This window comes from Octopus sinensis, linkage group LG4, assembly GCF_006345805.1.
Source record: "Octopus sinensis linkage group LG4, ASM634580v1, whole genome shotgun sequence".
Classification (NCBI taxonomy): domain Eukaryota; kingdom Metazoa; phylum Mollusca; class Cephalopoda; order Octopoda; family Octopodidae; genus Octopus; species Octopus sinensis.
In genome coordinates, this window is record NC_043000.1 from 9,481,042 (window position 1) to 9,488,541 (window position 7,500).

The 7,500-nt window shown below is 36.8% G+C and overlaps 1 protein-coding gene and 1 long non-coding RNA gene across 3 annotated transcripts in view; one reads left to right on the forward strand and one right to left on the reverse strand.

The window, feature by feature from the left end:
• LOC118762869 overlaps nt 1-1,890 on the reverse strand; it is a 19,485-nt gene extending 17,595 nt beyond the window's left edge. Inside the window, exon 1 of the long non-coding RNA XR_004998615.1 lies at nt 1,880-1,890. This is a non-coding gene — a long non-coding RNA (uncharacterized LOC118762869). The remainder of the gene's footprint in view (nt 1-1,879) is intronic.
• LOC115210823 overlaps nt 1-7,500 on the forward strand; it is a 153,919-nt gene that overhangs the window by 67,749 nt on the left and 78,670 nt on the right. The window lies entirely within an intron of this gene.

Consider the following 7,500-nt stretch of genomic DNA (forward strand, 5'->3'; position numbering starts at 1 on the left):
AAAGTACCAGTTTCGCACTGGGATCGATGTAATCAACTTAATCCCTTTGTCTGTCCTTGTTTGTCCCCTCTATCTTTACTACCCTTGTGGGTAGTAAAGAAATATATATATATGTGTGTCTTTGTGTCTGTGTTCCCTGTCATTGATAAAAAACTATTGTTGGTATTTTTGTGTCCCTAAAACTAAGCAGTTTTTATGTCTCTTAACTTAGCAGGGGATAAGTCGATTACATCATCTCAAAAGGATGAAAAGCAAAGTTGACCTTTGCAGAATTTGAATTCAGAATATAAAAACAGACAAAACCTCACTAACCATTTTACCCAACATGTTAATGATTCTGCCAGTTTACCAGCTTGATCTTGTCCTAATATTATCATGCTAATTGTAGACAAAATTTACTGTCATCCAAATTGTGTTGTTTGTTTGCAATCCTTTGCGAAAGCCTGACTCTTGACCTCTCGCCCATGTCATTCCGTCACCGCATCATTTTCTATTTAGCTGGGACCGTGCACCAGCCACCCATCTTATCTGTAACCCTAAGCAGGTTATTTCATAGGAATTCCAAGTTATTTGTCTCTTTACTCTTTTACTCGTTTCAGTCATTTGACTGTGGCCATTCTGGAGCATCGCCTTTAGTCGAGCGAATTGATCCCAGGACTTATTCTTTGTAAGCCTAGTACTTATTCTATCAGTCTCTTTTGCCGAATCGCTAAGTTACGGGGATGTAAGCACACCAGCATTGGTTGTCAAGCGATGTTGGGGGGACAAACACAGACACACAAACATATACACACACATACATATATATATATATATACATACATACGACAGGCTTCTGTCAGTTTCTGTGTACCAAATCCACTCACTCGAGGCTATAGTAGAAGACACTTTCCCAAGGTGACACGCAGTGGGACTGAACCCGGAACCATGTGGTTCTTAATCAAGCTACTTACCGCACAGCCACTCCTCTATTAGAGGTCTCTATATTCTTCTTCCTATAGTCATGCACATGAATTAAATATTTCTCTAAACCTATTCCCAACTGCAGATTTTTATAGCTTCCATGCCTTCTCACTGCATATTATCTTTTCTCTTTGTGTCTACCAGACTTTAACTCTGAAGTTACCATCCACTGATCTATATCATGTAATTATTCTGCACCAGAAAAGCTTTTGGTATTTACATTGACCTATCTGCTCCATTTCCTGGTAAGAATAACATCCAAATTAGTTGGTAATAAGATGTTTGACTAGTTCCTTGAAGTATGTATTGCAAATTATCAGATTAGCTGCATCACAAAACTCCAAAAGACCTTACACCCTCTTCATTTCTTATAACTTGATCTATGGCTATCACAAAAGTTATGACAGTGTTGACCAACATGCATGTTGATAATGAACCAGACCCTATACTGAAGTATTTGACTATTGTTTTTGAGGAAGTCTTAAGAGGGATGTCTTTTATTCTTCTGTCAATCCTGACTGTAGGATGCACATTAAAATATGTGACTGTTGAGTTATCCATAAGAAATCTTGATTTAATTATCTTATTGTATATCTATTAGTTTATTCATTTCACAGCTAACGATATGCCTGCCTCACCATACTATCACATTTATGTGTGTGTGTATGTATATATATGTATATGTGTGTGTGTGTGTATATATATATATATATATATATATATGAGCAAGACGCCCCCCCCCCCACCGTCCAATGGATGGTGCTGAGTTATCAAACATTTAAACCAAATTTTCTCAGAACAACTTGTCCGACAGTCCTATAGGCCTCCCCTTTGAGAAACACTGATTTAGCCTAAATTTGAGACACCAGCAAAAGAAGAAATAAAGATAGACTTTTTTTCTATTCCAAAGAAAAACGATTTTATTCACTTTATTGATTGCATTCTCACCTGTAATTTTTGTAATTTTTTCAAGACTTATACACGCCCTGATACCATCAGTATCTACATATCAAATTTGAGCGCAATCGGATGGAGGATGCCCGAGATCCTAGAAGACACACACACTGACAGACAGAACGGATTTTATATAATAGATATACATGTATATTTACAAGGGTGAGTCAAAAAGTAATGCCATTTTGTTTAGGACAGATATAATTACCAACACAGGAACATGTATCATACATCAAAATGAAGCTGGTCCTCTGTGGATCACATCCCTACTTCTCAACATAGTCGCTGTTTCTCTCAATAGCAATGTTCCACCCTCGAATGAGAGCATGTATTCCGGCCCCGTAAAATTCTGTTGACTGTCCTTTGAACCACTTCTTCACTACAGTTTTCCCTTCCTTATCACTGGAATAATGTTTGCCTCTCAAACCCTTTTTCATGGGGCTGAAGAGATGATAGTCCAGTGACGAGGAAGTGAAAAGTGTAGTAAAGAAATGGCTCAAAAGAACAGTCAACAGAATTTTACGGGGCTGAGATACTTGCTCTCATTCAAAGGTGGAACATTGCAAAAAAACTGTGACTATGTTGAGAAATAGGGATGTAATCCACAGAGGACCAGCTTCATTTTGATGTATGACACATTTTCCAGTGTTGGTAATTGTATATGTCCTAAACAAAATGGCATTACTTTTTGACTCACCCTTGCATATATGTGTGTATATATATATATATATATATATATATATATATATATATATATATGCATATATGTATGTATGTGTGAAGGCCCAGTGGTTAAGGTGTTGTGCTCACGATTGCAAGATCGAGGGTTTGATTCCCAGACCGGGCATTACATCGTGCTCTTGAGCAAAGCACTTCATTTCACATTGCTTTGCGATCATTTTGCCATCTGGCATGTGGCACCCAATTGCACCTGTAGAGGTAATGCCAATTTGATGGAGGGATTGAGCTTATGTGTACACATACATTTGATCACTATAAGCAAATCATCTGTGTGGTTGTTTGATAAGAAATTGTCGAACCCTCATATGTCATCTAACGATGGGAGATTCCATAATATATATATATACATAAAGGTAAGATCTCCATGTTCAAGGTGTAGGAAGCTATTAAGCTTTGAACAATCCATAAAAGTTATAAAAAACAATTTTCAGGAACATTAGTGGTTTGTAGTGGTTGTAAATTTTTCCCATATCAAGGTTTGATGAGCTGAAAAAAGTTATTTTCTAGTTCAGTTAGCAGCCGAGGTTGCTGTGTATATGAATAAAAATGCAAAGTTAGGGAATGGAGTAGATCTGGATTTTATCTACTTCATTCCCTAAATTTTGGATATGTGTGTGTGTGTATGCATGTATGTGTGTGCGTATGTGTGCATGTGTGTGCGTGTGTGTGTGTGTGTGTGTGTGTGTGTGCGTGCATATATGTACATGTATATATCTTTCAGCTTTTACTTGTTTCAGTAACTTGACTGCTATCATGCTGAAGGGTTTTAGTCGAACAAATCTACCCCAGGACTTTTTTGTTTTTCAAGCGTAGTACTTACTTCATCGGTCTCTTTTGCCAAACCGTCTAAGTTACAAGGACATAAACACACCAACACCAGTTGTTAAGCAGTGCAGTGGGGTAGGATAAACACACACTCACACATACAGGTTCATTGCTTCCAACATTAATGCCATATCGCCTGAGGAAATGAATACATGAACTATGATCCACCCTATGTCCATGGACGTTATGGACTGTACTGTAATTATCCTAGGAATATGGACTATGATCATAAGAAGCATGTGATTCTTGGAAATGCACATAACGATGCATCAAAATATTTATAAATTCTATCCATGGATTATTACTATATTTGTCCTACATTATATCGGCACAGCTTGGTACAACCCCATAAATCTGCTATTACAAGTTGGTGTCATTAGGTTGAATCCAACATAACAAAGTGGAGTTGTGGGGTACTGCACGAGTGGAATTATATACGAAAGAAGGTTTGAAAATGCAATTTAAAAGATGTTTATTTACTTTACCGGTTTCACTCTTTGGAAAAAGATTGTCAAAAGTAACAGGTGGAAGTTTGGTTGCGTTAATTATTGGTTGTTGCAAATTGCTACATTACATATATATATATACAATCTTTGGTAAAAGGGACATGTTAAGGACATAAAAAAGTTCAACAAGTTCCTTAAAATATTGGGCAAAAAAGATTACATAAATAATCGTTCTCAAGGACATACTTAAGATAGTTTCCAGAAGAATTGATATTGGTACTGTATCTGTATATTCAAACATGCACAGAATATTGGTTGACACAGAGTACTATAATCCATATAAATATACAGTCTTTGGTGACAACAGTATGTTGAGAATATAAAAAAGTTTAACAAGCTCATTGAAATAATGGGCAGAAAAGATTAAAACAAATATATTATACATCTCAGGGTAATTTCCAGGAGGAATTATTAAAAAAAGTTCAGTATACACATACAGAATATTATGAGTTCAAAAAGATTTACATTATTGTAGTGGTGAAGTTGTCACTAACCTGTCCGTTTTAGGAGAAATGTGGAATTGAAAAGAATGTACCCTTTTTTTCTTTTTTTTGGCTCTCCTTCAAGCATCAATGATTTTGGGGTTAGGATAAGGTGAGTATGTGTGTCTCTGTGTGTATGTGTGTGTGCATAAATATACATGTGGTGTGAATAGATGTGTCTGTGTGTCTGTAGTATTTGGTCGGATGGTGTCTGTTTGTCAACCGCGTGTGTGGTTGTCATGGTGTTGTGTGTGTGTGTGTGTACGCACGTATGTGTGTGGATGACATTTGACATGGTGCTGCGTGTGTATATATGTGCCCGTATGGAGGTGAGATTGGTGTGAGTGTATGTGTCCCTGTGTGCGTGCACATACACGCATACATGTGTCTGTGTGTGTTTTTGATTGGTTCCAGGGTGGTGTAAATGGATGTGTGTTGTTTAAAGAATTTTTTGGGGTAGGATGGTGCGTGTATATGTGTGCCCGCCCGTGTGCGCATCTACGCGTGTGTGCGGGCCATACACACACACTACATATACATATATATACACACACACACACACATCATACACATACATACCACACACACACACACACACATCACAAACACACACACCACAAACACACACACACCACACACACACACACACAACACACATACACATAATATACACACACACACAACACACATACATACAAAACACACACACACACAATGCACACACATGATACACACACACAACACACAAATATAACATATTTATATATAATATACACACATATAACACATATACACACATATACACACATATAACACATAATATACACACATATGATGATGATGATGATAACACACACACACAACACACACACACACATAACACACACACACAACACACGCACACATACATACATAATATATATACAACACATATACACCTAACACATATATACATACAATACACATACACAGCATGTATATAATACACATACACAATATATACATATAACATACATACACAATACATACATATAATATATATATATATAGCAATGCATATACATATATACATATATATAATGTTTACATACACATACATAAATATACCACATATACACACAATATACATACATACAATGTATATATATACATATACACATACATATAACATATATACACATAACATACACATACACAATGCATACATATATATACATATAATGTATATACATGTATACATGCATATACAACACACATACAATATACATATATACAATGCATATATACACATACATATACACATAATGTACACATACATATACAACACACATACATATAATATATATATATAGACAATGCATATACATATATACAATGCATATATACACATACATATATATATATATATATACATATACACACATATATATAATGCACACACACAATATACATACATATAACGTACACACACATATATATATACATACCACACACACACACACAAACAATGCATTCACATATACACATATACAATGCATACACATACATATATATACAACACACACATATATATATAACATATATACACATATAAATACATACACACACACACAATGCACACACACACACACATAACGCACACACACACACACAACACACACATACAAACATAACATATATATATATAATGCATGCGTGTGTGTGCTGCGTATTTGTGTGGTCAACGTCTGCTAGTGTGCTCTATGTGTGCTGATGCGTGCATGTGTCTGCTTGCATGATACGGTGCGAGTGTGTGTGTGTGTTTGTGCGTTTGTTCTGGATGTGTGCCTGGGGGGTATGTTAGAGTATGTTTAGTTGTGGTCTGTATTTTTGAATAAGATTACTTTCCATATTTATTCGTGTTTGGTCTGTGGTGTTGTCCGAGCATTGGTATAGTGGGAAGACTAAGAATTTGGGGGACTTATTGTGTGCACAAAGGTCTAATTGTCCACTTAGTAGTATCTGTCTTGTGGAGGGGTCCCTCAGTTGTTGTCGGTGAACTGTCATTCTTTCTCTGAGGGTAAGGCTCGTTTGCCCTATGTAGTCTTCGTGGCACCCTTCACACCTTATGACGTAGAGTAAATTTTTTGATGCGCACGTGAAATTATTTTTTATGATGAATGTGTGTCCCGACCGGAACTTGTACGTCGATCCCTCAATGAGGTGGATGCAAGTCCTGCAGTTGGGGCGACCACATTTTTTGATGGTGGGCGGTGGGTTTGTGTTGTGTAATTTTGCATTGGTGAGGAGGTTTTTTAGGGATTTAGGTTGTCTCTTACTTTTTATTATTTTATGAGCTGCCAGTAATTTTTTCAGGCGTGGGTCTTGATTTAGCTGTGGAATGTTGTTGTATATAATAGTGTAAGCTTCTGCATTCCTTGGGTTGTGTGTTGAGAGATAGGGGCGGCCATTTACTGTACTGTGGATGTGTTTAGGTTTTTGTAAGTCTTGAGTGTTAATTGATTTGGCCCATTCTATTCCGTTGTCTACTAGTGATGCCGGGTAATGTCTTTCGAGAAGAATTGCCCTTAGTTCCCGGAGTCTTCTATTTCATGTTGTGTCATTTGAGACAATTGTGCAGATTCTTCTCGCTAGGTTGAAGGGGATATTTGTCTTTGTGTGTTTTGGGTGATTGGAGGTGAATAGAAGGTATTGTTTAGAGTCAGTGGGTTTGTAATGGATGTCAGTTTCAATGTTGACGCCTTTTTCAATGATTAGAATGTCAAGAAAAGGGAGTTGGTCCTGACTATATTCCATTGTGAATTGAATGTGGTTATTTACACTGTTGATAAGGTACCCACCGCCCACCATCAAAAAATGTGGTCGCCCCAATTGCAGGACTTGCATCCACCTCATTGAGGGATTGACGTACAAGTTCCACTCGGGACACACATTCATCATAAAAAATAATTTCACGTGCGCATCAAAAAATTTACTCTACGTCATGAGGTGTGAAGGGTGCCACGAAGACTACATAGGGCAAACATTGT